Source organism: Colobus angolensis, unplaced genomic scaffold (assembly GCF_000951035.1).
Source record: "Colobus angolensis palliatus isolate OR3802 unplaced genomic scaffold, Cang.pa_1.0 Scaffold31, whole genome shotgun sequence".
Taxonomy (NCBI): Eukaryota; Metazoa; Chordata; class Mammalia; order Primates; family Cercopithecidae; genus Colobus; species Colobus angolensis.
In genome coordinates, this window is record NW_012116377.1 from 1,905,452 (window position 1) to 1,920,102 (window position 14,651).

General features: G+C 51.1%; 1 long non-coding RNA gene across 1 annotated transcript in view; it reads left to right on the forward strand.

The window, feature by feature from the left end:
- Positions 1 to 14,651, forward strand: part of LOC105517900 — a 58,331-nt gene that overhangs the window by 16,239 nt on the left and 27,441 nt on the right. Inside the window, exons 2-3 of the long non-coding RNA XR_001002738.1 lie at positions 11,208 to 11,280; positions 11,758 to 11,876. This is a non-coding gene — a long non-coding RNA (uncharacterized LOC105517900). The remainder of the gene's footprint in view (positions 1 to 11,207; positions 11,281 to 11,757; positions 11,877 to 14,651) is intronic.

Consider the following 14,651-nt stretch of genomic DNA (forward strand, 5'->3'; position numbering starts at 1 on the left):
GTGAGAAAACTGGCCTACCTTTTGGGGGGTTACTGAAAGCAAACTTAGGGGACCCTTATATGAGGAGGCAGGTCTACCACTGGAAGAGTCTCCATAGAGCGAACTGAGGAAACCACCGTGTGATGCGTCTGGTCTACAATTTGGTGGGGGGCAGGGAGCTCACATGGAAAGAACTGAGGAAATGGCCATGTAAGAAGGCTTGCATGACATTAGGGTGGGGACATGTAGATAGAACTGTGAAGACCCCTGTGTGAGGTGGTTGGCCTTTCATTGGAGTGGCAGCACACGGAGGAGAACAGAGGAAATCACTGGTGGGGAGGCAGATCTACCATTGGGAACTGTGGAGACCTTCATGTGAGAAGGCTGGTGTACCATTGGTGGTGCCACATGGAAAGGAATGAGGGGATTCCCGTGTAAGGAGAATGGCCTGTCTTTGGGGGACAAGTGAAAAGTACTGAGGGGACCCCCATTTGAGGAGGATGGTCTACAATTAGGGTAGGGGGACAAGGAAAAAATTGAGGGAACTTCATGTGAGGAACTGGTCTACTATTATGGGGGCATGGGGAGAGAACTGAGCGAAACTCTGTGTAAGAAGAGTGGTCTACCATTGGGGGCACCATATAGAGGGAACTGAGGAAACTCCCATGTGAGAAAGATTGTATACCCTTTGGGTGGAGGCACATATAGAGAACTGAGGGGACCCCTGAATGAGGAGGCTGGTCTACCATTGGGGTTGGGGCATGTGGAGGAAACTGAAGGGATGCCCGTGTGAGGAAGCTTGTCTATCATTGAGGGCACCATGTGGAGGGAACTGAGGAGATCCTATGTGAGGAGGCTGATCTACCACTGGGATGAAGGCACATGAAGGGAACTGAGGGGTCCCTCGTGTGAGGAGGCTGGTTTACCATTGAGTAAGTTATGTGGTGAGAACAAGGGGACTCCCATGTGAGGAGGCTGTTCTAACATTAAAAAGATAGGGAACTGAGAGGATCCAATGTGAGGAGACTGGTCTACTATTGATTGGGTGGGCACTTGAGGGAAGGCTGAGTCGAAACAACTGTGACAAGGCTGGCCTACCACCAGAGTGGGAGCACATGGAAGGAACTGAGGAAACTTGTTGAGTTTCCTCAACAAGTTTATCTTGTTGATAAACTTGTTTATCAAGTTTATAACTGCTTTATCATTGGGGCATAGGCACATAAAGAGAAACTGGGGAATCCCTGTGTGAAGAGGCTGGTCTTTCACTGAGGGGGCATGTGGAGGGAACTGAGAAAATCCCAATGTAAGGAGGCTGGTCTACCATTGTAGTTGGGGCACATGGAGAGAAGCACTGTGTGAGAAGGCTGGTTTACCATTGGAGCAGGGGAATGTGGAGGAAACTGAGAGGAACACCATGTAAAAAGGCTGGTCTACCACCGGGGTGGGGGCACGTAGAGGGAACCGAAGAGTCCCGCATGTAAGGGGGCTGGTTTACCATTCAGCATGCCACGTGGAGGGAAATGAGGGGTCCCTTATGCGAGGAGGCTGTTCTATGACTGGGGTGGGGCCACCTGGAGAGGAACTGAGTGGACTTTTGTGTAAGGAGGCTGGTGTACATTGGTGGGGGTGAGTCACTGAGAGGCAACTGAGGAAACACCCCTGTGAGGAGGCTGGTCTACCATTGGATGGGGCTGTGTGGAGGAAACTGAGCAGGCCCCTTTGTGAGACAACTGGTCTACCATTATGATAGGGGCATGTGGAGTGAACTGAGGGGTCCCCCATGTGAGGAGGCTGGTCTTGTCTTCTCTTGAGGTGGGAGCCTTGGAATGGAACTAAAAAAAAACCCCATGTGAGGAGGCTGGTCTACCAATGGGAGTGCACATGGAGGGAACTGAGAGGACCCCTAAGTGAGGAAGCTATTGTATCATTGAGGGTCCACATGGAGGGTACTGAAGAGACCCCCATGTGAGGAGGCTCTTCTATTATTGGGATGTGGGCACATGGAGAAAACTGAGAAAAGGCTGGTCTACCACTGAGGGGGACTTGTAGAGGGTACTAAGGGGCCCTTCATGTGAGGAAGCTGGTCTACTATTGAGGGGGGGAAAATGGAAAGAACTGAGGGGACCATCGTGGGAGTAGACTGGTGTACCATTGAGATGGAAGCATGTGGAGGAAACTGAAAGAACCCCCAGTTGATGAGGCTGTCCTACCATTAGGGAGTCTCATGGAGGGTACAGTTGGAACCCCCATGTTGGGAGGCTGGCCTACCATTGGGTCTGGGGCACTTGGAGGCAACTGAGGGGACCCTGGTTTGAGGAGGCACCTGTGTGATGGGGGCTTTGTGAGGAAGCTGAGGTACCCCTGTGTGAATAGGTTTGTCTACCACTGGGGGAATCATGTAGAAAGAACTGAGGTGACCCTTTTGTGAGGAAGCTGGTCTACCGTTGGGGTGAAAGCACATGGAGAAAACTGAGAGTACCCCTTCAGGGTGGGGGCACATAGAGGGGAACTAAGGAGATCCCCATTTGAGAAGACTGGTCTCCATCAGGGTGGGGGCACTTGGAGAGAAATGAGAAAACCCCCATGTGAGGGGACTGGTAGACCATTTGGGTTAGGAAATGTGTAGGGAAACTGAAATGCCCCCTGTAAGGAGGGCACATGAAAAATACTGAGGGGATCCCTGTGTGAGGCAGCTAGTCTACTATTATGGTGAGGACACTAGAGGAACCTGAGGGGACCCTCGTGTGGAGAGGCTGATCTATCATTGTGATAGAGCCCACATGGAGATAATTGAGAAAACCTGTGTGTGAGGAGGCTGGTCTACCATTGGGTATATACATGGGGGATACCGAGGGGATGCCCATGTGAGGAGGCTTGTCTACCATTGGGGTAGGGTAACATGGAGGTGAGTGATGGAACTCCTGTGTGAGAAGGCTGGTCTACCTTTGGGGTGGGGGCATGTTGAAGGAAGCTGAGGGGACCCCCTTGTGAGAAGATCAGTCTACCATTGGGGGGCATGTGGAGAAAACTGAGGGTATGCCCAGGTGAGAAGGATTGTCTATCATTGGGGTGGGGCACATGGAGATAACTGAGGAAACCTCCATGTGAGAGGGGTGGTTTACCATTGGGGTTAGGAAACATGGAGGGCAACTAAAAGAATACCAGTGTGAGAAGGCTGGTCTGCCATTAGGGAGTACATGGAGGGAATTGAGAGGATTTCCATTAAGGAGGCTGGGCTACCATTGGGTTGGGGGCACATGGAGGGGAACTGAATGGACACCCATGTAAGGAGGTTGGTCTACCATTCTGGTGGGGGCACATGGAGAAAGCTCAGAGGACATCCATGTAAGGAGGCTAGTCTATTATTGGGATAGGGGCAGGTAGAGGTAACTGAGGGGAATCCCTGTGTGAGGAGACTGGTCTACCATAAAGGGAGCCCCCATGGAGAAAACTGAGGAAACCCCATGTGAGGAGGGTTGTTTACCATAGAGGTGAGGGCAAGTGGAGGAAACTGAGAGAACTCCTGAGTGAAGAGGCTAGTTTACCATTGAGGTAATCACATTTAGGACACCAAGGAAACCCCCATGTGAGGAGGCTAGTATACCACTGGGGTGGGGGAATGGGGAAGTAACTGAGGAGACCCCCATGTGAGGAGGCATGTCTACCATTGGGGTGGAGGTACATGAAGGAAACTGAGGGGACCCCCGTGTTAGGAGGCTTGTCTGGCATTAAGAGAACCACCTGGAGAAAACTGAGGGAATCCACATGTGAGGAGGCTGATTTACCATTGGGATGGAGGCACGTGGGCGCAACTGGGGGAACCCCCCTGTGAGAAGGCTGGTCTACCATTGAGGGGGTTACGTGGAGGGAACTGAGGGGGCTCACATGTGAGGTGGCTGGTCTACCACTGGCAGGGGTAGCACACGGAGGGAACTGAGGGGGGTCCCTGTGTGAGAAGGTTGGTCTACCATTGAGGGAATCATGTGGAGGGAAGTAAGGAGACCCTCTTGTGAGGTGCCTGGTCTACCATTGGGTTGGGGGCACTTGAAGGGAACTGAGGGGGCCCTTGTGCTAGGAGGCTGATATATCGTTAGAGGGTCATATGGAAGAAACTGACTGGACACCAAAGCGAGGAGAGTGGTCTACTATAGAGGTTAAAGCATAAAAAGGAAACAGAGAGCCTCTGTGTGAGGAGGCTAGTCTACCATTGATGCGGGCACATTGAGGGAAGTGAGGGGATCCCTATCTAAGGAGGTGGGTCTACCATTGATGTGGGGAGATGTGGAGGAAACTGAGAGGACTCCTTTGTGGGGAGGCTTGTCTACAACTGAGGCAGGAGCACATGAAGGGAACTGAGGGAACGCCTCATGTGAGGCGGATGGCCTACCACCAAGGAGGGGGATGAGGAGGAAACTGAGAAGACCCCCATCTATTATTGTGGTGGGGGCACCTAGAGGAAATTGAGGGGATCTTCATGAGAGGAGGCTTTTCTATCATTGTGATAGGGGCACCTGGAGAGGAACTGAGTGGATCTTCGTGTGAAGAAGCTGGTCTACCATTGGAGGGGGCCACGTGGACATAACTGAGGAAACCCCCATGTAAGGAGGCTGGTCTACCTTTGGCGGGCTACGTGGAGGGAAGTAAGTGCACCCCCTTTTGAGGCATCTGGTCTACCATTGTGGTGGGGACACATGGGGAAAACTGAGAGGATCCCTATGTAAGGAGCCTGGTCTACCTTTGTGGTGGGGGCATGTGGAGGTAACCGAGGGAACCCCCCTGTGATGCGGCTGGTCTACCATTGGAGGGTGGTTATGTGGAGGGAATTGAGGAAAACTTCTTGTGAGGAGGACTGTTTATCATTGGGGATCACATGGATGAAACTCAGAGAACCCCCATGTGAGGAGTCTAGTCTACCATTAAGGTAATCATACTTAGGGCACTGAGAAAACCCGCATGTGAGGTGGCTAGTATACCACTGGCGTGAGGGAATGTGGAGGGAACTGAGGGGACCCCCACCCCGTGTAAAGTGGCTGATCTACCATTGAGGGTGTATGTGAGGGGAACTGAGAAGATCCCCAAGTGAGGAGGCCAGTCTACCATTGAGTGGGGCATGCAGTGATAACTGAGGGGATCCTCATGTGAGGAGGCTTGTATACCTTTGAGTGGGTCACATGGATGGAACTGAGGGGACCTACATGTGAGAGGGCTGGTTTACCATGGTGTGGGGGGCATGTGGAGGGAACTAAGGGGATGCCAATGAAAGAAGGCTGGCCTACCATTGGGATTGGGGAATGTGGATAGAAGTGAGGAAACCCTTGTGTGAGAAGACTGATTTACCATTTGGGTGGGGAGACTTGGAGTGGAACTAAAAAGACCCCTTTGTGAGGAGGCAGGTCTCCCATTGGGGGTCACGTGAGGGAACTGAGAGGATCCCTGAGTGAGGAGCCTGGTCTATCACTGAGGGGACCATGTGGAGGGAACTGAGGAAACCCCAGGTGAGGAAGCTGGTCTACCATTGAGGGGGCCACAAGGATACTGAGGGGACCCCTGTGTGAGGAGGCTGGTCTACCATTGAAAAGGCCATGTGGAGGAAACTGAGAAAATGCTTGTGTGATGAGGCTGGTCCACCACTGATGGGGCCACATAGAGGGAACTGAGGGGTCCCTCTTGTGAGGTGGCTGGTCTACCATTGGGTTGGCAGCAAGTGAAGGGAACAGAGAGGACCCTTGTGCTAGGAGGCTGTTCTATTATTGAGGATGGGGGTGATGTGGAGGGAACTGAGTGGACACACAACTGAAGAGACTGATTTACCATAGGGGTGGGGGCCTGTGGAGAAAACAGAGAACCCCCATATAAGGGGGCTGGGTTTTCACTGAGTGGGGCACATTGGGGGAACTGAAGAGACCTCTGTGTGAGGAGGCTTGTCTACCACTCAGTGGGCTATGTAGAGGAAACTGAGGGGACCCCCATGTGAGGTGGCCAGTCTACCATTGTGGTGGGGGCACATGGAGGAAACCGGGGGTATCCCCGCTGTGAGGTGTCTGGTCTACCATTTGGGTTGGGGCCCTATAGAGATAAGTGAGAAGACCTGCGTGTGAAGGGACTGAGGGAAACTGAAAAGAGTAGTCTACCTCGGGGTTGTGGGCACCTCAAGGGAAGTTGGGGAACCCTTGTGTGGGGAGAATTGTCTACCTTTGAGGGGGGTGACATGAAGGGAAACTGAGAGGAAACCCGTGTGAGGAAGGTGGCCTGCCTTTGCAGGGGCCACATGGAGGGAAGTGAGGGGACCGCTATGTAAGGAGACTGGTCTGTTATTGAGGGGGCCACATGGGGGGAATATAGGGGATCAGCATGTGAGGAGGCTGGTCTACCATGGAAGGGGATGTGGAGGGAACAGAGGGGACTTGCATTTGAGGAGGCTGGTCTACCATTAAGGGTCCACATGGACAGGAACTAAGAGACATCTGTGTGAGGTGGCTGGTCTACTATTGTTGGGGGAATGTGGAAGAAATAGAGTGAACTTCCCCTTGTGAAATATCTGGTCCACCATTGTGGTGGAGGCACATGGAGGAAACTGAGGGACTCCTGTGTGAGGATGCTGGTCTACCATTGGGCTGGGGGCATGTGAAGAGAAACTGAGGGGATCCCCATGTGAGGAGGCTTGTCTACCATTAAAAGGGCCACATGGAGGGAAGTGAGGGGACCGCTGTCTTAGGAGGCTGGTCTACCTTTGAGTGAACCACATGAAGTGAACTGAGGGGAACCCCTTGAGAGGTGGCTGGTGTATTATTCTTGGGGAAACATGGAGGGAACTGAGGGGACCCCCATGAAAGAAAGCTGCTCTACTACTGCGGTTGGGGGGTATGTGGAGAGAACTGAGGAAACCTGGCGTGAAGCTGCTTGTCTACCACTGGGTGAGCACATGGAAGGAACTGAGGAGACCCCCATGTGAAGAGTCTGATCTACCACTGTGATGGGAGCATGTGGTGGATGGGAAGAGTCTGATCTACCACTGCGATGGGAGCATGTGGAGGGAACTGAGGGGACCTTTGTGTGGGGAGGCTGGTCTATCATTGCGATAGGGGCATGTGAAGGGAAATGATCCTTTCCGCTACCCCTTGTAAGCAGGATGGTCTACCATTGCGGGGGCTTGAGGAGAAAACTGAGGTGGGGGGACTGAGGAGACCACCATTTGAGTAGGCTGATCTATTATTCAGTAGGCCACGTGAAGAAAACTGATGGGCCCCCCATGTGAAGAGGCTGTTTAACCACTGGGGTGGAGCCTCCACTGGGGTGGAGGCATGTGGAAAAAACTGCAGGCAACTTCAAGTGAGAAGGCTGGTCTAACATTTGAGGGAAACCCCGTTTGAGGAGGCTGTTCTACCACTGAGATGGGGGTACCTAGAGAGGTAATGAGTGGACCTTTGTGTAAGGAGCCTGGTCTAGCATTGGGGTGGGGATATAAGAAGAAAAACTGAGGGAATCTCTGTGTGAGGAGGCTGGTCTTTCATTGACGGGGCATGTGGAGGAAACTGAGAGGATCACCATGTGAAGAGACTGGTCTACCATGGGAGTGGGGGCAAGTGGAGAAAACTGAGCAGGCTCTCATGTGAGGTGTTTGGCCTACCATTGTGGTGGAGCCTTGTGGAGGACACTGAGGGGACCCCAGTGTGAGGAGGCTGGTCTAACATTGAGGGGGCACATGGAGAAAACTGAGAGGGTTGCCTTGTAAGCAGGCTGGTGGTACCACATGAAGAAAACTGAGGTGACTTTGGTGTGAGGAGGCTGGTATATCTTTGGGGGGCCACATGGAGGAAATTGAAGGGACACCTCCTTTTAGGTGTTTGGTCTACCACTGTGGTGGGGGCACGTGGTGGCAACTGAGGGGACCCCATCTAAGAAGGCTGTCTAGCATTAGGGGCGGCTAAGTGCAGGAAACTGAGGGGATGCCCATGTGAGGAGGCTGGTCTACCATCGTGGTGGGGGAATGTGGAGGAAACTGATAGAAACCTCTTGTGAGGAGGCTTGACTACCTTTGGGGTGGGGGATAATGAAGGGAACTGAGGGGACCCCCATGTTAGGAGGCTGGCCTACCATTGAGGGGACCATGTGGAGAAAACTGATGGGAACCACACATGAGAAGGCTAATCTACCATTGGTGTAGGTACATGTGGAAGGAACTGAGGGAACTCCCATCTGAGAAGGTTGGTCTATTATTGGGTGAGGTTATATGGAGGGAACTGAGGGAATATTCATATGAGGAGGCTGGTCTACCACTGGGAGGCCACCTAGGGGGAACTGAGGGGATCCCCATATGAGGTGGCTGGTCTACCATTGGGGGAATCACGTTTAGGGCACTGAGGAAACCCTTGTGTAAGGAGCCTAGTGCACCAGTGGAATGGGAGTTCATGGGGGAAATTGGGGGCACCTCTTTGTGGGGATGCCTGTCTACCACTGGGGTGGGGGCACTTGGAGGGAACTGAGGAGACACCCATGTGAGAAGACTGGTGTACCATAGTGGTGGGGACACGTGGAGGAAACTGAGGAAACCCCTGTGTGAGGAGGCTGATCTACCATCTGGAGGAAACTGAGGGGACCCCCATGTGAGGCAACTGGTCTGTAGTGGGGCACATGAGAGAAACTGAGAAGACATTCATGTGACGAGGCTGGTCTACCATTGAGGGGGACCTGTGGAGGGTACTCTGTGTGAGAAGGCTGGTCTGCCCTTAAGGTGGCTGAGTAGAAAGAAGTGAGGAAACCCTCGTGTAAGGAGGCTGGTGTACCATTGGTGTGGGGGCATATGGCGGGAACTGAGGGAACCTCCTTGTGTGAGGAGGCTGGTTTACCATTGGGAAGGCTGTGAAGGATATTGATAGGACCCCCATCTGGGGAGGCTCATCTACCATTGGGGTGGGGGCACATGGAAGGAACTGAGTGGACCCCTGTGTGAGAAGGCTGGTCTACCTTTGTGGTGGGGGCTTTTGGAGGAACTGGAGAGGACACCCATGTAAGGACACTTGTCTATTGTTGGGGTGGGAGCACATAAAGGGAACTGAGGGGATGCTTCTGTGAGGAGAGTGATCTTTTGTTGAGGGGGTCACATGGAGGGAAACCAAGGGAACCCCCATATAAGGAGGCTGGTCTACAATTGAGGGGTCCACATGAAGAAAATTGAGGGTACCTGATTTGAGGAGGCTTGTCTACTATTTGGTTGGGAGGTAACCTAGGGGACTCCTGTGTGATGAGGTTGGTCTACCACTGGGGTGTGGGGCATGTGTAGGGAAGTTAGGGATCCCCATATGGGGAAGCTGGTCTACCATTGACAGGGCCACATGGAGGAGAACTGAGGGAAAACCCATGTGAGGAGGCTGGTCTACTGTTTCAGAGGCTACATTGAGGGAAGTTAGGGGGCCCCCATTTGAAGACCCATCTTTTATTGAGGGGGCCACATGGAGGGGAAGAGAGGGGACCCATGTGTGAGGAGATTGGTCTATCACTGGAGGGCACATGGAGAAAACCGAGGGGACCCCTATATGAGGAGGCTGGTCTACCATTAAGTGTCCACATGGAGGGGAACTAATGGGACACTCGTATGAGGAGGCTAGTCTACCATTAGTAGTGGCATGTAAAGGGAACTTGTATCCCGATGTGAGGCAGCTGGTCTACCATTCATTGGGGGACATGGGGGGAACTGTATGGAGGCTGGTCCACCTTTGAGAGGGGCATGTGTAGGAATCTGTGGGGACCCCAATGTGAGGAGGCTAGTCTACCATTGGGTTGGGGGACAAAAAGGGAACTGAGGGTACCACTGTGTGAGGAGGCTGGTCTGTCATTGATGGGTCTATGTGGAGGGAACTCATGGGCACCCTGTTTGAGGAGGCTGGTCTATCATTTGGGTGGGAAACATTTAGGAAACTGAGGGAGTCCCAATCTGAGGAGACTGGTCTACTATTGAGGGACCCAAGGTGGAGGGAACTGAAGGGACCTCCGTGTGAGGCGGCTTGTCTACTGGTGGGGGCACATGGAAGAAAGTGAAAGACCCTTGTGTGAGGAGGCTGGTTTACCATTGAGTGGTCATGTGGAGGGAACTTGGGGACCCTTGTGTGTGGAGGCTGTTTTTCCACTGGGGTGGGCACATGGAGAGAACTGAGGTGATGGGGGCCAGTGAGTCACCTGGTCTACCTTTGGGATGGGGGCTTGGGAAGGAAACTGAAGGGATTCTTGTGTGAGGAGGCTGGTCTACCATTGATGGGGCCACATGGAGGGAACTGAGTGGATCCCTATGTGAGAATGCTGGTCCACCACTGGAGGTGAGGGGGCACGTGTAGGAATCTGTGGGGACCCTACTGTGAGGAGGCTAGTCTACCACTGGGGTGGGGACACATAAAGGGAACTGAGGGTACTCCTGTGTGAAGAGGCTGGCCTACCATTGACAGGGTTACATGGAGGGAACTGAGGGGACCCCTGTCTTGTGAGGAGCCTGGTCTGCCACTGGGAGGTCATGTGGAGGGAACTGAGGAGACCTCTATGTTAGGATGTTGGTTTAACATTGGAGGGCCATGTGGTGGGAACTGAGGTGACCACCAAGTGAAGGGGCTGGTCTACCATTGGGGGGACACTTGGAGGGAACTGTGGGGTCTCCCATGTGAGGGGGCTGGTCTACTACTGGGTTTGGGGCCCATGTGAGGAGGTTGGTTTCCCATTGTGGGGGTCACGTGGAGGGAACTGAGGGGGCCCCTGTGTGAGGATCCTGGTTGGCCTTTGTGGTGGGGTGCATGGGAGAGGAATGTCATCCATGGTACCCCAGGATGACAGGTGCAAATCCAGACATTTGGTCACACAGATTACATGGCACCTCTCATGAGCTTGATAATTATTAACCCATTTAATCCTCCTGAAAACCTCAAAAAGGAGGTTGCTATTATCCCCACTTTGCAGATGATGAAACTGAGGCACAGAGAAAAGAAATGCATGCATATTAGCACCTACTCTGAATTGGGCACTGAGCTAGGCCATTTTACATGAATCTTGTTTAACCCTGACAACAGATATGCAAATGACATGCTGGAAACCCTGTTTACTGACGACAAAACAGGCTCTGAGACCCAATCTGTCCACCTGATCCTCAACCTTAGCCTCTTCCACTGCCTGCCTGGGTCTCCTAAGTACATCTGTTCCAATCTGAATCTCTTGCCTGCCTGTTTTTTTTTTTTTTCTTTTCTTTTCAGTCCCCCCACCCTCCTTAGATTGCAGCAAGGAAAGAGGTGTGTCTTCTGCAGAAAAATGTGCATATTCTTTTAGGTGAGATGGGAACAATGTAGGGAGGGGGCCTGGCTATGAGGGCAGGGGCTGTGGGTGGGGTAGGGGAATGGACATTTGGCAGCAGAACCTGCTAGGTAGGCTCAATAGACTCAGACACGTGTGCTTTTTCTCTCTCTCGCTCAAGAAAACAGGTGCACAAATTATTAGGTTGGTACAAAGTAATTGTGGTTTTTGCTATTAAAGTAATGGCAAAAACCGCAATTAATTTTGCACCAAGCAAATACGTCCCTATGGATAGGGCAGCCTTTTCCAAGGAATTCCACCATACAGGACTGGATCTGGACTCCTGGCTGGCTGACTTTGTGCATTGTCCTTCCCTCTCTGGGCTGTGGTGCCCTGGCTGGAACTCCAAGGGCTGAGACTCAAGGCCCTTGCAGAGTCTCGGCTCTGTAGCCGGCTCTGTGGTGGATTCAGAGTTAGGGGGCGTGGGTTCAAATCCAGACCCTGCCTTTTCAGATGTGTGGCCTCGGAGCAAGTTATTTAGCCTGGCTCTATGTGCTCACCTGGAAAATGTGATGATGAAGATGGTGATGATGATAACGGGGACTCCCTCTTGGAGCTGCTGTGCAGACGAAGTGAGTGAATATAAGATGGATGCTTAGAGCAGTGCCCGGAAAAGCTGTGCTGTTTGTTATTATCTTCTAGGGGAAACATGAGAAAACCGACTTAGGGAGGAGGCAGCCTGTCCTGGATGGGGAGGTCCTCACATAGAACACTGACTCCAGCCAGTTCCTATCTTCAGGCCAAAGTCCCAGCCCAGGACCTGGGGTTTGCTGTAAGGTGGGGGCCTCTGGAGTCTGGAGTCTGAAGGGCATGTCTGGTGTGGGCAGGCCTGACCTACCAGGCACCAGAAACAGACAGGACATTGTGCACTGATAGGAGTCCTACAGGCTGAGGGAGCTGTGCCTGGGCACCCGCTGGGAACCAGGCGGCAGTGGAGGGTGGGGAGTGGGCCGCGTGCCCGGGAATGCGGCCCCACCACCACAGCCAGAAATGGAGGGTACTACAGCCCCCAGCCAGCCCGGCGTCTCCCCAGTCTCAGTCAGTTGGGCGCCACCTTTGAGATTTTTGCCTTATGAGTGAGCATTACTATAATTTATTTCATGGTTGTCTTAATTTTTAATTTATTTTTACATTTAATTTTTGTTTGGATCTGAGCTGTGCTCATATGGTTCAAAAATCAAAAAGTTTAGTAAGTGCTTTGAGAGGAGTCTGCCTCCCATCCTGTCTCCCTCCTCTGGCCCCTCCCCCAAAGCCATGCTTATTATTTTACATCAACGAATGTGAACTATATGTATTTGATATGTTTTTCCAATTCAAAGACAATTTTTAGTATGCAATGCACACTACCCTACAACACGCTTTTCTCACTTAGTATTTTTAACTTCTCTGCATAAGTGAATGTAAATGAAAAAATACACCACCAACTTCTGTAAACAGAAGGTAGCCATGATAATAGCACATGGGGACGGAGCAAGGCCACTACATTCCAGTGGGGTCCTGTTGTCTGCGGGGGGCCACTGATCTCAAGGTCTGACCTCTAGTCCCTAGTTCCAGAGGGACTAGCAACTAACTGTTGGTGGGAAACTGAAGACACCCAACACCAAGCTGACACTTTGGCCGGGAAGTAATCAAAAGGACTAAAAAGATTTGGACTTTGGGAGGCCAAGACGGGCGGATCACGAGGTCAGGAGATCGAGACCATCCTGGCTAGCACGGTGAAACCCCATCTCTACCAAAAAAATACAAAAAAACTAACCGGGCGAGGTGGCAGGCGCCTGTAGTCCCAGCTACTCGGGAGGCTGAGGCAAGAGAATGGCGTAAACCCGGGAGGCGGAGCTTGCAGTGAGCTGAGATCCGGCCACAGCACTCCAGCCTGGGTGACAGAGCGAGACTCGGTCTCAAAAAAAAAAAAAAAAAAAAAAAAAAATTTGGACAGGAAATGCCTCTCCTCACCCTCGCCCCGGTGTATAGCAGCACTGCCATTCCAACAGTGGTGTAAGTCCACACTTTGGGAAACTCTCATCTAGTCCAACAACCCTGGCATTTTAAATAAGTGTAAACTGAGGCTCAGAAAGGGTGGAGGACTTAAAATGATGCAGCTAGTTGGTGCAGAGCCTGGGCAACACCTCAGGTTCCCAGGACCCTATCTGCAGCCCCTGGGACTAGGCAAATGGGCTTTGTTTGGAAACAAATGTGTCCAATCCCTGCTCCACCTCAGCCCCCTCCCCAACCCCAAATTTTCATTTAGCGAACCTCTATAGTTTCATCTATATTATCTAATTTGTTGGCATACAATTGTTCATAGTATTCCATTTTATTTCTTTAATATTCCATTTTATTTCTTTAAGGTTGGTAGTAATGTCCCCTCTTTAATTTCTGATTCTAATAATTTGAGTCTTATATACTTTTTCTTGGTCAATCTTATACGTTCTGTTAATCTTTTTTCAGCTTTTGCTTTCGTTAATTTTCTCTTTTGCTTTTCTGTTTCAGTAATTTCCTTTAATTAATCTTTATGATGTCCTTCCTTCAGCTTGCTTTAAATTTAGTTTGCTTTTCATTTTTCACTGTCTTGAAGGTGGAAATTTAAATTATTAATTTGAGATCTTTCTGATTTTTGAACCTAGGAACTTACTTAAATTTCCTTCTAACCACTGATTTAACTGCATCTCATAAATTTTGTAATGCTGTGTCTTAATTTTCATTCATTTCAATTATTTTCATTTCATTAAAAGTATTTTCTAATTTCCCCTATGATTTTTCTTTTGATTCATTAGTTAAGAAGTGTGTTGTTTAGGAGCCACATATTTGTGAGTTTCCAAAATTTCTTTCTGTTAATGTGAACCAATTTTATTCTTTTATGGTTAGAGAACATACTTTCTATGATTTCTGTCCTTTTAAACGTATTGGTATTTATTCTGTGGCCTAAGATACAGTCTATCCTGGAGAATGTTCCACATACTCTTGAACGTGTATCCTGCTGTTGTTGGGGGTAGAGTGGTTTTTTTTTGTGTTTTGTTTTTTGAGACAGAGTCTTGCTCTGTTGCCAGGCTGGAGTGCAGTGGCGCGATCTCGGCTCACTGCAGCCTCCACCTCCTGGGTTCGAGCGATTCTCCTGCCTCAGCCTCCTGAGTAGCTGGGACTACAGGCGGGACTACAGTCACGTGCCACCATGCCCGGCTAATTTTTGTATTTTCAGTAGAGACGGGGTTTCACCATGTTGACCAGGATAGTCTCGATCTCTTGACCTTGTGATCTGTCCGCCTCAGCCTCCCAAAGTGCTGGGATTACAGGCGTGAGCCACTGCACCTGGCCGGGTAGAGTGTTTTATAGAAGACTGTTAGGGCTAG